This window comes from Saccostrea cucullata, unplaced genomic scaffold, assembly GCF_032062105.1.
Source record: "Saccostrea cucullata isolate Sc308-1 unplaced genomic scaffold, CSIRO_AGI_Scuc_v1 ctg3792, whole genome shotgun sequence".
NCBI classification, from domain to species: Eukaryota; Metazoa; Mollusca; class Bivalvia; order Ostreida; family Ostreidae; genus Saccostrea; species Saccostrea cuccullata.
Genome location: NW_026939797.1, coordinates 61888 through 74956, shown reverse-complemented (window position 1 = coordinate 74956; position 13069 = coordinate 61888). Strand labels below are relative to the sequence as shown.

At 33.1% G+C, this 13069-nt stretch overlaps 1 long non-coding RNA gene and 1 pseudogene across 1 annotated transcript; both read right to left on the bottom strand.

Annotated features, from left to right (window-relative positions):
- Window positions 1-580: 580 nt before the first annotated feature.
- Window positions 581-3222, bottom strand: LOC134253997 (uncharacterized; annotated as a pseudogene).
- A 1737-nt stretch (window positions 3223-4959) lies between these two features.
- Window positions 4960-11647, bottom strand: LOC134253996 (uncharacterized). Its single transcript, XR_009989218.1, has 3 exons — window positions 11550-11647; window positions 5229-5301; window positions 4960-5025 (listed from the first exon to the last, which is right to left on the bottom strand). It is a non-coding gene; the product is annotated as an uncharacterized LOC134253996 (long non-coding RNA).
- Window positions 11648-13069: the final 1422 nt, after the last annotated feature.

Below are 13069 nucleotides of genomic sequence, written 5' to 3'. Positions count from 1 at the left end.
ATGGGGTTAGGGTTTAGAATCTCTCTGTAAATCATTTTATCGTTACTTACATGGTGAAGTAACGATAAAATGCCTCGTAACCCTTCAAAACAATAACTGGTTGGAAGGGTAATACATAAAGGCAAGGAAAGCGACCCCCTAGTCCTTCCCACGAAAGAAGTTTTTTTTTCTTTAAGTCGGACGGACGGACGGACGGACAGCTAAACAGACGGACGGACAAACCCAAATTTATATATTTGGGATAGGCCTACGATTTTTCGGTTTTATTGGCTTTTTAGAGATTTTTTTCTCAAGCTTTGCGTGGGTAAAATAAACCCCAGGGAAAAACTTCTCGATCGGCACCTGTTAAAATCTTCATACAGAAATGGAATAAGTAAAAAAAAAAAAAATAGATATATTGCTTTACTACTTAATATTTCTTAACTATCGATAAAATAAGTCTTGGTCATTCTTTTATCAACATCCAATTTACGTTGTGAAAAGTTTTTTTTGTACAATTCTGTTTACAAATTCCAGACATATAAAGACGAATTAAGTCTATTGTAAATTATAATTGATTTTTTGTTTTACGTAATTTGGTATTCCATAAGAGTTAATCTAAGACACAACATTATAAAATTATCACCTAGATGAACAAGACATGAAAAGATAGCAATTTTCATTTCATACACTTTCATCTGAACTTGAAGATATACGACAAGAGTTTTCAAATTCCAAGTCCAGCTGCTTCTTTTCAAAAAGGCGAGAGAGGGCTTTATTAAGTCGTAAGCAAACTGTGGAATTCCGGAGTTCTGTGAGACTTTCGTCTCGGACTTCATCTATCCCTCCAGTAACTAAACCCAAAGCATGAACAGACCTCTGGTCAGGGGATCTCTCGTGTTGGAAACCAACTGATCCACTGTCCCCTTTTAAAGAAAAAGGGTCCTCATCGGAGTTTAAACTGGAGACTAGGAACACTTCACTTCTATTCTCAAACAGTTCATGATAGAACTCTGAGCTGATGATTCGACCATCAGAAAGATTAGTTGTCGCCCCTTTTTTATGTACGACAGCATTTGTCGGTAGGGGTCCTTCGTAAATATTTACATTGCATGGTTTCTCCATTCCATTCAGAAAGGTCGTATCACAGTTTCTACGTTTGTCTTTATCTATTTGAAAACGGCAAAATCGTGGAAAGGTTCTGGATCTGAATAAATGCATTCACCAATTTGGGCAAGTTGCATAGATTTTCCAGACGGAACGTATACAAATTCTTTCTCCCTAGGTAATGCATGATGGCACGTCAATCCATACAACTCGTCTTGGCCAAGATTGTCTTTCAGAAGAGCCCCAGCTGTTGCATAGGACGATTTTGAATTTTCGCCATTTTTATCTAAATAAACCTTTTCTCCTTGTTTCACGTGATTGTATATTTTCACTTCACCGGACACGATGTGAAGTGACATAGTGTTTAAAAATTCAGGTTCAAGTTTGTATAGTTCAGATTTTAGATTTTCAATGTTTGCTTTGTTTCTTAACAATATCCTGAACTCTGATGTTTCCCAGATACCAAAGCCTTGTACGTCTGGTCTCCTTTAAAGACAAAAATAAAAAAAAATACAATTGAAATCTTTTTATAATTATAAACTATTCTAAATTAAAGCATGACGTAGTAAAATCCATCAAACTATTTTTAATCTTTGAAGTTTTTCCACAGAGTAGTATAAGTATGGAATAACAAATATCAAACATACTCAAATAGGATATGTGTCACAAGTGACATTGTGTCAATGTTTTATATTAGCTTATTGTACAGGTATTGGTAAGAGTTATCGTTTATTTCATTTACGCACTATTGGTCACTGAGTTGTACTTGTTGCTATTTTTATCAACGTATACTCGTCGAACCCGTTTGAGTAGTTTGGTCAGTTATTTATACTGGGTGTTGGCTAGTGTTTGTCAGAAGAGGTCTGGAAGCCGTGAGTTATACTTTACCCATGCTTAGTGATCTTGGGTGTGCCTTTTATATAACCCATGCTGTGTGAACTTGGGTGTGTTCTAGCTGTTTCCCCTGCTGTGTGATCTTGGGATTCAGGGATGTTTTGTAGCGGCGTTGAGAGCAAGACCTGGGGGCCGACAGTATAATTTTAATGTGTAAAATGCCACAGCTCAGTAAGTTTTTATACTTTACAATATTTTTGTTATTAGCTTTAAAGAGCAGTATTCGATGTAAAACGGTTAGCAATATAGCGAGAATGTATATATTTACGCTCTAATTCATTTACTTGTTAAACGGCAAAAATACATGTTTTCTTTTGTAATTTGTTTGTAAAATCTAGTATTTTGAACAGATAAGTGTTTTGAACATTTTATTAGAAAACCCTATGAAAATTGTAGGTGACCAGAATTGTATATAATCTTTATTCGGACGGGAGGATTTGTTACGTAGTAAGGCTACTTAGGATATGGTGGACCGGACGGGACACTATGGTGGACAACATGGACAATATGGTGGACCATGGACGTGGTGTGGAGTGTGAATTTGTCCAGTGATAACCATGATTGAATTTTTGGCCGGTTTCATGTTTATTGTACATATGTAGATAAATTTATTGTTAATTTTTATAAATCTTGTTGTTTCTTGGTACACAGGAGGTCTTCCAAAATATTATTTATTTTGGTTAGTAAATTCTATAAAGAATCCATCACAACTTGAGGTCAGTTGTGACAATATGGAATAACATATATCAAACATACTCAAATAGGAAGTTTTTAATCGTTTCTGGGATCTGCGTTTCATTTCCCGTCGGTGACATTTGTGATAAAACTGATTTGCATTCATTCAGAATTTTTGGTATTACTTCACTTGTTCCTTCGTAAACATTCAATTCTTCAATAAACCCTTCAATGCATTTCTTCAAAGGAGTTTCTAGGAAAGAGGTTAGATCTTCTCTAACGCATTTCTATTTTCTTGAGAGGATCGAGTATTTTGATTGAAATTTGTCCCCAGATAGAGATGGTCTTCCAGCTTTATAGAGGACTATATAAGCCTTTGTCCATACAGCTGGTCGTATGGAATTGAGAAGCTAATCAAAAAGAAGGAAATTTTATTTGCTGTTTTAAAGATTGATAAACTATTTAGTTACTAGTAATACAATTCTCTCAAAAGCTTTCAAAGTAATTGCATTATGAATACCTCTTCTATTCTTTCTAAGGGTTCATTCTCTCTTTGAAAATATACTAAAAGGAAAAAGAAACGCATAATAAACTTTTGAATAAGATTAAAACTTTTATTTCCAATATGTTTTCCAGTATTGTTATCAAACAATTTAATCCAACTTTAAACGACAAGTAACCGAAATCTTGTGTGACTTTGACTGATAATTCCTAAGTTATTGAAATTGATAAGTCGATACCCCCCAAAAACAAAATAAAAATTCTCATCATCTCCCTTGCGCATCAGTAACAGCCTTGATTTTCTTGTGCATTGAGTTCACCAGAGGATTTATCTTTCTCATAGAATTATCATTCAAGCCTTCCGACGATAGTCTTAATGGTTGAGAGTAGCTGTGTTATTCCAAAGCCAACAAATCCTCCCGCCCAATGAATCCCACGAATTTTAAATTTAGGATAGAATTTACAGAATCTAGCTGATTTGGTACACGTGAGGTTTTGTAAGGAAGTCTCGACAAACACTGTCTACATTTTCTCAGCGCGAACATGCTAAAAACATTACGCATACGGCGCGTACGTGCGAGTGTGAGAGTAAAATCGACGTAAAGTTGCCAAGCTTGCGTACCAAATTAGAGCAGAGAGTTTCTGTCAGTATTAGGGTGAAAATATGAGTCTGGCTGTCTGCTGTAAAAATATCGGTGTCAGTGATAATGACTTGACAAAAAACCGAGGTAGCATGATGAAAAGCCCTATCTTGTTGTGACGTTGTTACGCACCAACGTCACTGTCATGGTTGGTTGGAAAACTTTTAAGTTACTCTCTGACAACCGAAAAAACCTTTTTGGTTGAAAATTTAAAAACAAACTGCACAGCAATATGTTGTTGCCTTTTTATTCACTTATGGAACTCAATTACTAGACCCTATGTAACTTCTGTCAGCCATACCATGATTGCAAGAAATTTATACTGAGTGCAAATACCGGAAAACGATGTCTGTAACTCAAATGCATCAATTGGCACTACAAAATGGGATCACAAAAATGTCATCATCAACATGTACGTGTATTTGGCTTTTTATCACTCCCCATACGTGACGCCATACTTTTCATGGTTGAGTAATTTTGACCAGCGATTTTAGTGCACAGTAACCAAATTACACATCTGACCAATTTTCATAATTTTCGGCCACATAGTTAAATATTTTTCGCTATAATGCTATTATGCGTTTCTTTTTCCTTTCAGTATAGATAAACACAGAAACAGGCCATCGTTGTTCACCCTTCAAAGAGGAAGTTTCTTGCTCTTCTAAAGAAAAAATAATTTCAAAAAATACTACCATGTCAATGTACCCATATCAGAGAGAGAGAGAGAGAGAGAGAGAGAGAGAGAGAGAGAGAGAGAGAGAGAGAGAGAGAGAGAGAGAAAAAATAGAGATAGAGAGAGAGAGATCCCTACCACTGGAGGAAGAAATTAGCTTCTCAGTTTCTTTAGTAGTATCCCCGGCTAGGTAAAGCTGGACTTTTTGGACACATAATGGTGCAATGATCTGAGACGATGATCTGAAATTTCTCATCTTTGTTGCAATCTTAGAGACCAACTGATGGTGGTAAAAAAGACGTGGAAAATTGCTGATTGAATACCACTTTTCAGTGTATGGGGATCGATATCCCTCTTAAATTTTACGATCAAAAGTTAACATTCTACATGCAAAACAGCGAATTTATACATGTACAATATTTAAGGAAGATAAAAAAAAACCTGTTAAGATAAATTTTGCTTCTTACCAGATTTAGATCTCCGATGTATGTTTCTTTCCACGGATATATTAATGCATTTCTCAAAGGCATCTGACTGTCTTTTTCCTATCTGCGTCTGCATATGAAAACGACATCATTCAGAATGTAGAACTTTGAACTAGGTCTTTTAAAGTGATATATATAATAAAAAAAATGTAATATGACTAATGCAGTAATTGTAACCAAGATCGATTTTTCTATTTTAAGAGTAGGAAATAACAGAATTTGAAACCTCTTATGAAACAAAAATAGCCCCGACTTGAACTGTTGGATACTAACATGTGGTCTGGTTCCTGGAGTGACGCTCGTACTCGTAACAAGGGGAAAGCGATGTGTGAGAGAAGAGGTCATTCTATCCAGAAAAAAATAAATTGAAAAAGGTTTTAAAATGAGTAACCCAGAATTAATTTGACAAAAAAAAGATGTGTTTGTGAAACAATGATGCGTCTGCATATGAAAACGACATCATTCAGAATGTAGAACTTTGAACTAGGTCTTTTAAAGTGATATATGTAATAAAAAAAATGTAATATGACTAATGCAGTAATTGAAACCAAGATCGATTTTTCTATTTTAAGAGTAGGAAATAACAGAATTTGATACCTCTTATGAAACAAAAATAGCCCCGACTTGAACTGTTGGATACTAACATGTTATCTGGTTCCTGGAGAAACGCTCGTACTCGTAACAAGGAGAAAGCGATGTGTGAGAGAAGAGGTCATTCTATCCAGAAAAAAATAAATTGAAAAAGGTTTTAAAATGAGTAACCCAGAATTAATTTGACAAAAAAAAGATGTGTTTGTGAAACAATGATGCCCCCGTATGGCAACAAAGCAAAGATTAGACTTTCCTTAAATGCAGATTTAATTAATTGGTACCAAAAGGAGGGTATTTTCACTGGAAAAAATTGTGAAATTTGAAAGTAGATCAATGTTAAAGATTTTTCAATACGTACAAAAATCTCAAAGATGAAGGTCAAAAGGTCAAGGTAATTTGTATCCAATGAAAGGTCTTTCCACAGAGAATACTTATGTAGAGTATGGAAGCCCAAGCCCTTACCATTCAGAAGACTCAAGTTATGACCAAGGTTAATTTCTTTTAAAAGTAGGTTAAACTCCAAGGTCAAGGTCAAAGTGCCAAAGTTCTTGTTACCAAATAAAAGGTCTTGGCACAAGGCTTAAAAAGGTAAAATATAAAAGCAATAGCCCTAACCCTTTAAAAGTTATGGTCAAAGTTTGCTTTGTTAAATGAAGTCAAACTCAAAGGTCGAGGTCAAAGGGTCAAAGTGCTTGGTATCCAATGAAAGGACTTTTCACAAGGATTACATATATGAAGTTTGAAAGCCCTATTCCTTACCGTTCAAAAGTTATGGCCAAGGTTAAAGTTTTGTTTTACAGGTACAGAAATCTACAAAGTCAAGATCAAAGGGTCAAGGTTGTTGGTATCTAATGAAGGGTCTTTCAACAAATAATACATATGTGAAATAAAACTTTCCTGGTGTCTACTGTTCAAAAGATATGGCCAAAGTAAAAGTTAAAATTTTCATGTAAAAGTGAGTCAATCTCCAAGGTCAAGGTTAAATTTGGTTGTACCCAAAGAAAGGCCTTGTCACAAAAAATATACATGTGAAATATGAAAGTCATGGCTCCAATAAATCAAAAGTTATGGGCAAGGTTTAAGTTTTTGCGGACAAACAGACAGACAGACGGACGGACACGACAAAAACTATATACCCCGAAACTTTGTTTACGGGGCCATAAAAAATAAATTTTCAACTCCAAAAAATACAAGAAAATATTTTAGATTTATTTAATATATATATCTAGAAACATACGAGTATAGATACAGTCAAACCTGTATTAAGCAGTCACCTACGGGATCCATCCAAAGTGACCTTTATAGAGAGGTGACCTTTGGATAGAGGTTCATCTTTTTTAAGGAATTTATATACACATATGTCTTTGTTTATATATTATGTATTTTACTACAAAATACAGAAAGTTAGATACTGGACATTATTGATCTCACTTAAATTATTTTTATTTTATTCAATAGATGCATTACTTCTATGGATGACTTCAAACTAAATTTAATGAATGCAAGAGAATTAATAAAATATCTGTATATTGAATCTTACACTTACATGGTGTTGCATTATCCCCCATCAAAACAACAACTTCTTTCTTGTGTAAGGAATGAATAAAATCAGTCAAAAATTATTTAATCTACACTTGATTCATAAAATTAACCTCTGTACATGTTTTTTTTAAAATACATGTACCTGATTTTTTGTATAATAAACTGTCAGACGTACTCTCAGTTGATCAACAGGTGTACAGGTGTCCTGAGCAATAAAGCGTTACTAATCCCTAACGGTCGTTTCCTTTGTGAAATTCACAACATACCCAAGACACAATGTGTGTATAAACCGTAATTATGGCTTCAACAAATGATGCAAGTTTCCTAGGTGTGAAAATTAAAATGCCTATCAAGCGTTCGTAATACATTAATTTACAACTCTCAGAGCATGCAGAGTGGCGCGCGATATCGACACGTACTGTACGTAAATGGTAAACAAAAATATCATATTTAATAATAGATGAAATAAATAGGTTATAACGTTGTTCTTTTTGAAAATTTGATTAAAAATCCAGAAGATATAAGACATTGATAATCAGTTATCCATAATAATACTATTCGTTTTTTCCCGTTAACTTTTTTCGTCATAGGACTTGTTAGAGTTTTGTAAAATCAGCTGACTCCAGATCAGATCACGTGATCGGACAAAATGGCCGCTAAAAACAGGGAGAAGTGGCGATTTCGTTTGAAATTTGATGACCGCTGACCGCGTTACGCAGGTGACCGCTCAACAGACTTACTTTATATAGGAAATTTCGTTGGGAGGAAATAAAATGACCGCATAGGACAAGTGACCGTTGAATAGAGATGACCGCTATGACAAGTTTGACTGTACTGTTTTATTTTGATATTTATTCTTTTTTTCCTGTTAATATGGGGAAAAAATATATACATATACTACATGAGTGTAAAGGAAGAGTGAAAAATGAAAAATAAATCCTTTACCATGATTCATGAGTAAAATAAATTCAAGCTTCACTAAAAAAAAACATTGAACTTTCTTTTTACATTATTGCAGTCTTGTCGTAACTCCTTGTCATAAATAGAACACTGACAGACCTATAAGTATGGCACGCCAAATTCACAAAAAAAATGTGCGAATCATAGTTTTACAGTCGATAAACTAGGTTTATCGGTTGTAAACTATAGTTTACGGACTGTTAACTATAGTTAACAACGTTAATCTATATTTTACATCTGTAAACTACAGTTAACGCTATAATCTATGTTTTACAACCGTAAACTATACTTAACACCCAAAACAATCATTTGCGATTGCATAACATAGATTATCTGATAAATACAGTTTCACGATTTGTAATCTATAATTTACAAACCGTTAAATATAGTTAACGATCTGATGAATATAGTTTCACGATTTGTGAAACTATGATTTACAATTCTTAACTATAGTTTACGATTGTAAACTATAGTTTACAAACGTGAATCTATGTTTATCAACAAAATCTATTGTTAACGCTTTATTCAGACAGATAAACTTAGATAAGCATTCGTAAACTATAGTTAACAACCGTTAAATATAGTTTAAATTTACAGATGAAAACTATACTTAACGAATCCTTAACTATACTTAACGAATTGTTAACTATAGTTTACGGTTTGTAAACTATAATTTACAGTCGATAAACCTAGTTTATCAATTTTGAAACTAGGTTTATCTCATTTTTGTGAATTTGGATTGCCATATATAGGGTTACATTTCGGTAGATTGTACAAAATGCATTCATATTCAAAAAATTAAAAGGAAAGGTGTAGTCAATAAACGTATAATATAACCATCGACAGAGTTCGTAATTGTATATAATCACCTCAGCACCACAAATATTATAGGGTTATTGAACTTATATCGGTGAATATTGGCACGAGTTGGCTGTTCAAATGCACGAGCTTGCGAGTGCATTTTAACAGCTAACGAGTGCCAATATTCACCAATATAAGTTCAATAACTCCTTTATTATATAGCTAAAACATTTCCACATGATTTATAATAATTATTCCAAACAAAAAAACCCTCAAATTAATGATTTTTTAGTATCGGTATTCAAATTAACGTCTGTCCTGTTAGCGTTCAATATCGCATCATTTCCATGATCCTTCCGAGCGATATGATTTGCTGATTTAGGTTTTAATGGGTCTAAAACGTACTATATTTTAAAAAAATAATTTCATTTTTGTGTGAAAAATAAACACATCTTACCTAGATGCCACTTCCTTTCTTTAATTTAGCTCTGAGAATTTGAACAGACGACTTTTTTTGTTTACAACGGGGCGTTCGATATTGAACGCTCGTATTCGGAATGTTTCGGGCATACTCATCATATTTAACTGTTTAAGAAATAAACAACGTTATTCAGTGAACATGGCGTTATGAGCTAGCGCATCATGGAATATGCCAGCAGAGCAGTTGCTATTCATTATGCCATGTTCACTGAATAATCGTTGTTTATTACTTATATTTGCATTCTTTGATTTTTTTTTTTTGATTTTTGAAATCCTGACTTACATAAGGACGCGGCTTCTTGTCTTCAGTAATGAAAAACATACAGCTGTAAAATCAGTACTAGTACACCTGATCAATGATCCTTTTCTCTAATAAATCACAAACAATTTATAAAGTATTCCCCTCTCAAACAGTTATTTGGATACAAGCAGCACCGTCATCACATTCTCTTAATTTTTGTTTTGATGCAGTTGTGACGTCATCGATCAACGTTATTGAAACCCTCAAACAAAAATCAATAATTTAACACTATAATGAAAAATGAAGATGCTTTTATAATGATTATTATTCCAGAATACTTTTCTATGATTTTTTTTAGCTTTTCATATTTATTTTTAATAGCTGAAATCATTCTTGAAGTAGATATACTAGTTAAAGAAATTTCCTCTTTCTGAGTGTTATTACCCAAGTGTGAAGAGTTATCTTTCTTTGTACAAATATATATGATATGAAAAAATAAAAATATGGCAGTTATCTAAAATTTTAAAAAGTTTTATTATACAATTAAATACATTGACCAAAATTGAATTTTTAAAGATATAAATCAGCAATTTTAAATATTCTGAATTTCTTTTTTTTTTTTTTAAGAATATTATTAAAAACTTATTTTTATTCCTTTTATGAAACATTTCATATATATACTTCTCAGCACGTTATATAAGTGTCGTAGAATTTGTTCTACACGAATATAATTTAATTTTATTTGTATTCTCGCCTCTCATTGGTTGATTTCCAAAAAGGAACGCATAACATTTTGTATAATCTGGTTTGGTATGGGGACACACCCCCTTGACGACCAGTTTAATCATCATATCCATGCAATCCCCTCATTTCCAGTCCTCGGAATCCATGGAAAATTCCAGATTTAATAAATGTACCTTCAACTTTAAACAATGACTCGTTCTTACCTCATGTAAACAAACATCATGGCTGCAAGAACTATGTATCAGTTATTACCTCCCCTCGCTTCAAATCACTTCCGTTACTACGGTTGTATTATTGCGCGGTAAATTTGAACTTATAAAAAGCAACACAATTTTACATCAAAAGTTGTTTAATTATTTTAAAATTAAATTATAAGGAATGACTTTAATTCTTGGCCATATTATCGAGTATAATCTGGTTTGGGTCAGTTTACGCTTTTTTATAATCCGCTTCGCGGATTATAAGGCGTAAACTGACCCAAACCAGATTATACTCGATAATATGGCCAAGAATTAGAGTCATTCCTTAAGTGATAGAGCAATTGCACTCATAGCAGAAGCAGTTGCGTCTATGGTCCTATGAACGCAGTTGATGACTACATGTTCATAGTGGGAGAGAGCAATGGCTATGCAAAGTTAGCGTTCAATAAAACGTCAAGATATTGAACGCTAAAATTCTCTGGATTTTTGTCAGTATTTTATTAGAGACTATTTATTAGCTATATAATAAAACTAATTATTATAGTTTATTTATAGTCCCTATATAATCTATACAAGCGCAAACAGTTCATAACACGACATATTCACTGGATTCGAGGCCGTATTCACCGTAGGGTCAGTGCGCGTTCGACGGCTTTGTGACGTCAGAATGGTTGCAATGGCCGAAGCAAGCTATCTATCTGAGGCAGGAAAAAATGTTAGACAAACCTATCGCAGGATTATTTTTAAAAATTTGAACGTCTTACGCAAAACACATACATCATAAACTGTAATCGGGATATTGTTTTTTTTTTTTTAATTTTCACCGACAAAACTTCGTAAATGAAAATGGTGCTTTCGTGCTGCCTTCAGCGTTTTGTTTATTTAAATTCGACTTTATAATAAAACAATTATGGACCCTCTTGGCGTTGAATATGGTTTGTTATTCACCAAAAAATATCAATACTGACCTCGGCTCTGCCTTATTCAACACCATAATGCTACATGTATAATATCAAATAAATTTAAAATTCTAACCTTAAACAGATATGTTTCTTGTCATTCACAATTAATCATCTTTATAAAATGGTGTAGGTAAAATTTTTCTTCTTAAGTAAAGTCAGTAGAAAATACTAGAAACTCTTGTTGCTACAGCAACAAAAACGGTCTTCCGTTCTCCTCTATTTATCTGTATGAATGAACTTTTATCTATGTTAAAAAAGGCATATAATATTTAAAACGATACAGGAAAACAATCGACCGGAGGTGTAACTCACCAAGATTCTCGACATTACTTTAGACAATTATAGTCTTAATAACATTTATAAAAAACATTTTCAATTTTTTATCACTTCTTGTGACGACCGGAAATGACGTCAGACACATTTTACGCTTTATTTGTTTAGTGTCTTGATATGTTACAGTTTAAGAGATCTCGTAATGTTAACATCTCATTTTATAAAAAAAATAAATCATGTGACCGGAAGTAAATTTAAAAAAAAAAAGATATTTGAGATTACTCTAGACATTTCAGTCTGAATGACATGTTCTGAGATCATTTCAAATACTCTTTTTATAAAAGATATTTATGGTTTAGTATGATACGCAATTTATGCAAGTTTTCTTTCATAACCGGAAGTTGTCGATTTTGTTTCCAGTGGGACTGATATATTTCAAAACTACAAATAAGATGTTATAATGTATTACTAACTAAAGAAAGATTCCATAAAGAAATGTTGATATTTTTGATTTATTTGATCACTTCCTGTGGCATTGGAAGTGACGGCGGACGATGTTAACCCAAATGGATTTGCCTTCTCATCAAGATTTACAACTCCTATAAGTTTGGTTTCGTAATCTTTTACCGTTTACGAGATCTAGCTATGATAACTTCTCATATTAAGGACAAGAAATTACGCGACCGGAAATGCATTTTAAAAAGATATTATACGTTACTGTAGAAATTTGCAGTCTGAATAACATATCCAAAAAACATTACAAATACTTTATCTATAAAAAGTGTAAATGGGAGAGAAAAATACTCAAATTATGTAGTTTTTCTCTCATAATCGGAAAATGTCGTTTTTGTTTCCGGTATGACTAATATATTTTGAAAGGGTGTTGCTAAAATGCGGAACGGAAAACGGAACGGAAAGCGGAACGGAACGGAAAACAGAATATATTATTTTGGATTAAATCTCTTAAAATACACAAAATTTATCATAAATGATATATTTTGTACATATTCAATCCCCCACTATTAAATACAAGTTGATTTTGTCATGCTCAGTCTCTTTTTTTACGAAAATCGCTAACATATAGCAGTCACCTAGAATCGAATTTGAAATGGGGGGGGGAGGGGGATAAACGACCTTGAAAAGCATTTGACAAGCAAAAACACAAAAAGAAACAATTGTTTGATTCGGGAGGGGGGATAAGTTTCAATTCCAACATCTTTCAGTACTATTTTTTTACACTAACTTACTACATTTATTACATTCACAAAAAAGTATGAGGATGTCAACTTGAACGAACATTTCCGTAGTAAAAAGGTTATG